At 40.9% G+C, this 9,334-nt stretch overlaps 1 pseudogene; it reads left to right on the top strand.

The window, feature by feature from the left end:
• Nucleotides 4,427-5,975, top strand: Gm7190 (predicted gene 7190; annotated as a pseudogene).

Below are 9,334 nucleotides of genomic sequence, written 5' to 3'. Positions count from 1 at the left end.
TTTTTTTAACACTCAAATATAGCTTTTCCATCTGGGGACCAAGTGTTCAAACATATGAGCCTATGTGGGATATTTTACATTCCAAACATAACCAAATTAGAAACAGAAAATCTCTACTAGGCATGGTGTGATAGACCAATAATTCAAGTAGTTTGGAAGATTAGACAAGAGTGACACCAGTTCAGAGTTAATATGTGTTACATAGCAGACACCAGTTCAGAGTTAATATGTGTTACATAGCAAATTGGAGGAAATCCTGAGCTATTTAATAAACCTTGCTTTTTAAAAAAATAAAAATAGTACAAACCTCCATAAAAGCATGTTGTTGCTAGATGTCTGCACTATTTCACTATAGAAGCCTACCAAATACTTAAAATAGTGTCACCAATTCCAATTTGTAGCAGAAGATGGCCATCATTGGGAAGAGAGGCCCCTTGGTGTAGCAAACTTTACATGCCCCAGTACAGGGGAAAGCCAGGGCCAAGAAGTGGGAGTGGGTGGGTAGGGGAGCAGGGCTGGGGGGCGGGGGAGAGTATAGGGAAATTTCAGGATAGCATTTGAAATGTAAATGAAGAAAATATCTAATAAAATAAAATAATGTAAAAAATAAATTAAATATTTCAAAATATAACATAATGAATCTTATAAGCATAATCTACAAACTTATTGACATAATGACAAAATCAGGTAAGAGTACAACAAGAAAGAAAACTATTTCTTTGAACATATATAAAATTCAAAACAACATACTTGCAAGATGAATCCAACTATACATCAAAAGATCATTTATTATGATTAAATTAGATTGATTTTAGGTAAACAAAGGCAGCTTGTTATACATAAATTCATAAACACTGTATACTGAATCAACTGAAATAGGCACAAATACCACACAACCTTTTGAAAAATTATGTAAAAGACATTTGATAAAAATCAAACATTCTTTCAACATAAAAATGCTGATCATATTAGGTACAGGATGAATATATCTTACCATAATAAAGATAAAGTATAAAGCACCCTTAAAGCACACTCAACAGTGGTAATCTGCACCCTGTCCCCTGTACTTTATTTTCCAAGTCGCAATGTTGCCTGCATTCCCAGAGGACTGCTGGCACCATGGACAAACAAATAAGACCCCATCACAAGTTCTTACCTGTCAAGTCCACTTAAAACTCCCAACAGCCACAAACTACACCCCTAGACTCCATCTTCTGGCCTACAACTCTGTCTAATTTCTAGTAGGACACTGACACCAGAGATCTTGGACCATTCCGGTACAAGGGAGCCCAGAGGCAAGGTTACCACACAAAACACCAGAGGCCACAGAGGCCAAAAAACAGCCCAGAGTAGAAACCCTACTTTACATGAAGACAATCTAGTCACCAGCACTCCAGGCCTCTCGGGCCAGAAGTCAAAGAGGAAACACAAATCAAGGGATAAAAACATACCCCAAACTACCATCCAACAAAGATAAACTCAGAAATCAGCATCTGCACTTATAATAACTTCAAAACCCGGATGGCTAAAGACTAGCATAAAAGTACAATCAACTAGACCCAGGGCAAGATCAGGATATCCTAACATAGACAAAGCACAAGAAATCAACCATAATGTCAATCTTTTGAAGATGATAGAGGTCTTTACAGAGGAAATGAATAAATATCTTAAAGAAATACAGGGAAATACAATCAAACAGGTGAACCTGAAAACTAAAACCTGAAAAGAGTAATAGAAACAATACAAAAAGCACATATGTAGACAACCCTGGAAATGAAAAACCTAGAAAAGAGAACAGGAAAAACAAATGCAAGCATCACCAACAGAAGACAAGAGATAGAAGAGAGAATCTTAGGCATAGAAGTTAAGATAGATGAGATTGATATGTCTCTCAATGAAAATGTTAAATCTAAAGTGGTCCTGATGCAAAACATCCAGGAAATTTGGGACATTATGAAAAGACCAAATCCAAGAATAACAGGAATTGAAGAAGAAAAAGATTCCCAGCTCAAAGGCCCAGAAAATATCTTCAACAAAATCATAGAAAAAAAAATTCCCTAACTTAAAGAAAGAGATGCCTATAAACTTATAAGAAGCTTACAGAATAACAAATAGATAGGATCAAAAAAAAAAAAAGATAAAGAAAGAAAGAAAATCTCCCTGCCACATAATCAACACACTAAATGTAAAAAACAAAGAAAGAATACTAAGAGCTGCAAGGGAAAAAGGCCAACTAACATATAAAGATAGGCCTATTAGAGTTATATCTGACTTCTGAACTGAGACTCAAAAAGTTAGAAGGGCCTGGACAGATATCATATTGACCCAAAAGAACACAAATGCCAGACCAGACTACAATATGCAGCAGAATTTTCAATTACTATAGATGGAGAAAGCAAGATATTCCATGAAATCCAACCCAAGGAGGTGAATTACACCAAAGAAAACACAGGAAATAAATAAGTTCACACCAGCAAAAACAGAAGAATGGACACACACATACAACAACAACAGCAACAACAACAACGAAATAGTAGGAATTAAAAAGCTATGATCTGTGCCGGGTGTGGTGGTACACACCTTTAATTCCAGTTCTTGGGAGGCAGAGGCAGGTGAATGTCTCAGTTCAAGGCCAGCCTGGTCTAGAAGGTGAGTTCCAGAACAGCCAGGGCTATACAGAGAAACTCTGCCTGGAAAAAAAAATCAAACCAAATCAAAACAAACAGCTTTAGTCTTTCATATCTTTCAACATCAATGAATTTGATTCCCCAATAAAAAGGCACACACTATCAAAATGGATGCAAAAACAGAATCCATCATTCTGTTGCATGCAGGAAACATCTCAACATCTAAGATAGCCATTTCCTCAGAGTGAAGAACTGGAAAAGGAGGTTTCAAACAAATAGACCCAGGAAGCAAGTTGGAGTAGCCATTCTAATATCTAATAAAATAGACAATATCTAATAAAATAGAGTTCCAACCAAAATTAACTAAAAGAAATACAAGATACTTCACACTCATCAAAGGAAAAAAAATCTACCAAGATGACATCTCAGTTCTCTACATCTATGCCCCAAGCACAAGGGTATCCACATTTATAAAAGAAACATTACTAAAGATTAACTCTCCACTGATTCCAGACAGAGCCCCAAATGGAGGAGTTAGAGAAAGTACCCAAGCAGCTGAAGGGGTCTGCAACCCTATAGGTGGAACAACAATATGAACTAACCAGTAACCCCAGAGCTCTTGTCTCTAGCTGCATATGTATCAGAAGATGGCCTAGTAGGCCATCATTGGGAAGAGAGGCCCCTTGGTCTTGCAAACTTTATATACCCCAGTACAGGGGAACACCAGGGCCAAGAAGTGGGAGTGGGTGGGTAGGGGAGCAGTGACAGGGTGGGTATAGGGGACTTTCGGGATAGCATTTGAAATGTAAATGAAGTAAATACCTAATAAGAAATTGGAAAAAAAAAAAGATTAACTCATACATTGAACTTCACACTTTAATAGTCAGACACATCATCACCCCCATCTCACCAATGGACAGTTCATCCAATCAGAAACTAAACAGAGAAATAATGAAACTAACATGTCATGACTCAAATGCATGTAACAGATAGCTACAGAACATTTTACCCAAATGCAAAAGAACATACCTTCTTCTCAGCAATTCATGGATCATTCTCCAAAACTGACCACATACTCAGTCACAAAGAACATCTTAACAGGTACAAAAAAATTGGAATACCCCCTCTATCCTATCAGACCAACCAATAACAGGCACATCTTAAGACCCATGCCATGACACTATTAATGATATTCTGCTATACTTACAGACAGGAACCTATCATAACTGTCATCTGAGAGGCTTCACCCAACAACTGGTGGATGCAGAGATCCACAGCCAAACATTAATTGGAACTCGAGGAATCCTGTTGAAGAGGGGGAAGAAAGGTTGAAGGAACCAATGAGATCAAAAGTATCACTAGAAAACCTACAGAATCAACTAACCTGAGTCAATAGGGGCTTGGAGATTGAACTGCCAACCAGAGAGCATGGGATAGACTCTCTGCACATATGTAACAGTTGTACAGCTGGGTCATGTGGGACTCCAAAAGTGGGAGGAGGGGCTGACTCTGACTACATTACCTGACTGTGAATACCTTTCATCTATCTGTGATGCCTTATCTAGCCTAAACAGAAGATATCCCTAGTCTTACTGCAACTTGGTATGACAAGGCTGGTTGATATTCATCAGAGGCCTCCTCTTTTCTGAGGAGTACAGGAGGAGGAATTGATGGAGGGATAGGAGGTAAGAGGATGAGGCTGGGATAAGAGGAAGGAGGGTAAACTGAGATAGATTGAGATTGGGTTGTAAAATAGTAATTAGTAAGCAAATGAAAAACATGTTATAAAAGATATTTGGGGCTCAGCTTTCCACCCACTTACAGTAACACCACATACCACTCACTCCATCTCTTTGCATGCTTGCGCATTGCCTCCTGTGGGCCATATCCTCCAGAACTGCAGGGTGAGGGGAAGAGGCCAAGCTCCCTCAGTGTCCTCTGAACATCATGCCAATAGCAAGCCAAAACTCCTTCTGTATAGAATAAGACACCTTTGGTTAACTGAAGGTCCCAACTGGTAAGTATGGTGCTCAGACTGTGAGATCTATGATGAACTTTAAGATTGGAGGTACAACAGAATATATACCAATCCCAGCCATTAAAGCTTTTGGCATATTGACGGGAGCTGCTGCTGCTATAAACCAAGGTTATGGGCTTGATTCAAAGGTTACTAGTGCAGTAATGAAGGCAGCAGATGAGGTAGCTGAAGGTAAACTAAATGATAATTTTCTTCTGTTTGTGTGGCATACTGGATCAGGAATCCAGACAATCATGAATGTAAAAGAAGTCATTAGCAACAAACAATTGAAATGTTAGGAGGGGAACTTGGCAACAAGAAGTCTGTGCACTCTAATGATCATGTTAATAAAAGCCAGAGCTCCAATGACTCCTTCCCCATAGCAATGCACATTGTCACTGAGGTGTAAGTTCACAAGGTCCTATTGCCAGGACTATATAAGCTGCATGATGCTCCCAGTGCAAAATCCAAAGAATTTGTGCAGGTCATCAGAATCAGGTGAATTGACACCAGGAGGCTGTTTCACTCTTAGGCAGGAATTCAGTGGTTATGTTCAACAAGTCCAGTATGTGATGGAGAGAATAAAAGCCAATATGCTAAAGAGCTATGAGTTCAATGCTGGAGGCACTGCTGTTAGGACAGGATTAAACACCAGGATCTGTTTCACAGAAAAGGTGGCTGCAAAATTAGTGACACTCACAGGTTTGCCTTTTGTCACAGCCCAGAATAAGTTTGAAGCTCTGGTGGCTCATGATGCTCTGGTGGAGTTTAATGAGCCATGAACACTACTGCCTACAGTCTGATGAAGATAGCAAATGATATTCACTTCCTTGGTTCAGGTTTCAGAGAGCTTATCTTGACTGAAAATGAGTCAGGGAGCAGCAGCATTCCAGGAAAAGTGAACCTTACTCAGTGTGAAGCGATGACTATGGTTACAGCCCAAGTCATGGGGAATCATGTTACGGTTACTGTTGGAGGCAGAAATGGACATTTTGAACTGAATGTTTTTAAACCAAGGATTAAGACTGTGTTGCACTTGACTAGGCTGCTGGGGGATGGATGCTTCAGGGTTGTTCACAGAGAACTCTGTGGTGGGTATCCAAGCCAACACAGAGAGGATCAACAACACAGAGAGTCTTGGATGTCAGTCACAGTTCTTAATCTGCTTTTAGAGAATGACAAAGCACAGAAGATTGCCAAGACCACACACAAGAAAGGATTAACCTTAAAGGAAATGGCAATCGAACCTAGCTATCTCAGAGTAGTTTGATGAGTGGGTGAAACCCAAGGATGTGGTGGGTCCAAAGATACTTCAATAAATTTATATTAAATAAAATTTATATGAAATAAAATAAATTTATATTAAAATAAACTTGAAATTTAATAAAAAAGAATAATTTACAGCAACTTTCTCTAAAGATATAAAACCAGACAAAGACACATTAAGTACAGGGTTTAAAGCTCCTGCTAGAGAAATCAGGCAACAGAAACAAATAAAGTGTATCCAAGGGCCAAAAGAGATAGGTAAGTCAGTGATATGCTTACTAATCTGGCATGAAAGTCTGAGTTCAATCCATAGTATCCATATAAAATTCACAGTGGTGTTTGAGGCAGGTAGATCCCTGCAGCACATTGTATAGGCAGCCTGACCTACTCAGTTAGATCTAGGCCAAAGAAAGAACCTGCATCACCAAAAGTAGTGTTGTGCCAGGGAAATGTTAGTGATCCTTCAAACCACAGACAGGAGCCAATCTGTTGCAACTCATGGCAGGTTCTTCATACTATTCGAGCTAGTTTGGGCCCCTCCAATGTACCACCATCACCCAGGATAGTTTTGGAGGTGGAGCCCCAAATGTCTGTGGGGCAAGGCTTTATAGTAAGCAGCAAGCAGCAATCAGGGAGTATGTGTGCAAGCATCTAATGGGAACACTACTGTGGCCTTTAACTTACTTGACTGGTGCTTAGAGTCATATCGTAAACTTAACTTTTGCTCTCCTCTGCATTGGTGGTCTTTAGGCTTGTAACCTGGGAATGCAGGTTTGTTGGGAGAACGCTGGTCTTGTTAAGGGTGTAACATGGAAACACTGGTCTTGCTGGGGAATAGCCTAGAGACTAGAGCTAGGCTTCGGTTTTGTTGCAGGGTGTACTAGTTGGTTTTGTGTGTCAACTTGGCACAGGCTGGACTTATCACAGAGAAAGGAGCTTCAGTTGAGGAAATGTCTCCATGAGATCAGCTCTAAGGTATTTTCTCAATTAGTGATCAAGCAGGGAGGGCCCCTTGTGTGTAGTACCATCCTTGGGCTGGTTGATAGCCTTGGGTTCTATAAGAAAGAAAGCTGAGCAAGCCAGGGAAAGCAAGCCAGTAAGTAACACCCCTCCCTGGCCTCTGCATCAGCTCCTGCTTCCTGACCTGCTTCAGTTCCAGTTCTGACTTCCTTTGGTGATGAACAGCAATGTGGATGTATAAGCTGAATAAACCCTTTCCTCCCCAACTTGCTTCTTATTCATGATGTTTGTGCAGGAATAGAAACCCTAAGACAGGGGGCAACTTGGAAACTAATGCTAGGTGCCAGCCTGTTAGTTTACCTGAGTTCAAACTCAGGTCAGGTGTTATGGATAGTCCTGGGGCTAATTATATTTGATGTTAATTCCTTTCTCCTGTGAGGGGCTACAAACAAAGAATGAGTCAGCACTCAGGTGATTTCCTGTAAACCTGCTTCCCACCTTAATTTGTAAAATAAAGGAGAGCTGATGATTGGGCAGATAAAGGGAAGGTGGAGCAGAAGGTGAGAAGAGAGAAGGAGGAGGAAAATGGGAGAGAGAGAGAGAGAACACAGAGGAGAAGGAAGAAGAAAAGCAGAGCAGAGCACCTGGCCTGGAGAAACCGAAAGTTCTAAGGGGGTCTCTTATATGGGGAAGATGGTAGTGTAGTGGTAGATCTGCCCAATCTAGACATGAAACATGTATTGTTACCAATTTAGTTGTGTTTTCATTGCCCGGGCTTATTTGGGTTGGAGATTTACCTCAACAGTCAGATTCTCTAAAACACAGTCTGAATTTAAAATATTTGTCATCTCAGTAGTGATCAGCACCTGAGGAATGACTTCTGTTATTGACCGCTGGTTCTCTACATATGTGGGTTCCCAAGACAGATGAGGGGTTACCTATAATGCTGCTAGTACTCAGAACAGCTCTCAGAGAACACAGCAAGAGTGGATCACTCCCTAAGCAAATCAGACTTGGGCCTACTCAATTCCATTGAGATGAAGGCCATGTCATGATAAAGCTGGACAGGCTTTTGTTTTCCCACCAGAGAATTAGGTTCACAGAAATCATGTGACCTGAAGTCTGCTAATATAGCTGATATGATTGCAAAGTCCCTGCTCTGGCTAAAGCACTTCCTCTCTTGTTCTTTTTCCTCCCGTTCCTTCTGACCCAAGCTATATAAGTTAGCTCCTCTGTTTCAGTGAACAAGCTGTCTTCTGACTCAATCTCCCAGGTCACTTATACCTGCCATACACACTGCCACCTCGGACCCTGCTTACCAGATCCTCCACATCCTGAGATCACCAGTGTACAATGGCCAATTAGGAGGGGAACTATATCTGACACCTAAACAGGGACCCTCTGGGACTTGCAGAAGAGAGTGAGTACTCCCCTCTGAGGGCCACTGGCATCTTGGCTTGCCATCTAGATCTAAGGATCAGCTTGTTCTTCCTTTGTCCTTTACCATTGATTTGAGAGGCATTGAGGGACTAATTATGGTGAAGGGGTAAATGATGTCTTTTCTCCATAACTGTTTGATATGCCCAGGAAATTATACAAGATCAGAGACTCCTTCAAACTTGCTTATAATGGAAAACACACCTTGGATTTCCCTGTTTATGATCAATCCACTTGTTCCCAGCCCCTAGACTCACCAATTTATACCTACCAGGGCAATGAATTAAAAGAGCTTAGGCAAGTGGTATGAGGTATCATGCCCCTTGGGACAAATCCATTGTCCTGATCCTTTGTGCCTCCCTTAATACACCACATGACTGGTGAGACATCTCTTCATCTTCCTTGCCTAGACCCCTTTTCCTTCAGTGGGAGGCTTTACAGTCTCTTGTGAGACTATGCCGGGGCCTAGCAAACACAGAAGTGGATGATCACAGTCAGCTATTGGATGGGTCACAGGGCCCCCAATGGAGGAGCTAGAGAAAGTACCCAAGGAGCTAAAGGGAACTGCAACCCTATAGGTGGAACAACAATATGAACTAACCAGTATCCCGGAGCTCTTGTCTCTAGCTGCATATGTATCAAAAGATGGCCTAGTCGGACATCACTGCAAAGAGAGGCCCATTGGACTTGCATACTTTATATGCCCCAGTACAGGGGAACCCCAGGGCCAAAAAGGGGGAGTGGGTGGGTAGGGGATTGGGGTGATGGGTATGGGGGACTTTTGGGATAGCATTGAAAATGTATATGAGGAAAATACCTAATAAAAAAATAAATAAATAAAATAAAAAATAATATAAGCCGGGAAAAATAAAAAAAGGAATTGTCTCCAATACATCAGGAAAAATTGAAGTAAAAACCAATAAAATATCCCTTGGGGGTTTGTGCTTTTTGGTCAAGGTAAGTTCTCCACAGGAGCAGGACAGGTATTCAACCTCCAGGGTACTTTGATCAAGTACTTATTTGTGCC

Source organism: Mus musculus, chromosome X (assembly GCF_000001635.26).
Source record: "Mus musculus strain C57BL/6J chromosome X, GRCm38.p6 C57BL/6J".
Lineage (NCBI taxonomy): Eukaryota > Metazoa > Chordata > Mammalia > Rodentia > Muridae > Mus > Mus musculus.
This window is presented reverse-complemented; position numbering and strand designations above follow the sequence as displayed.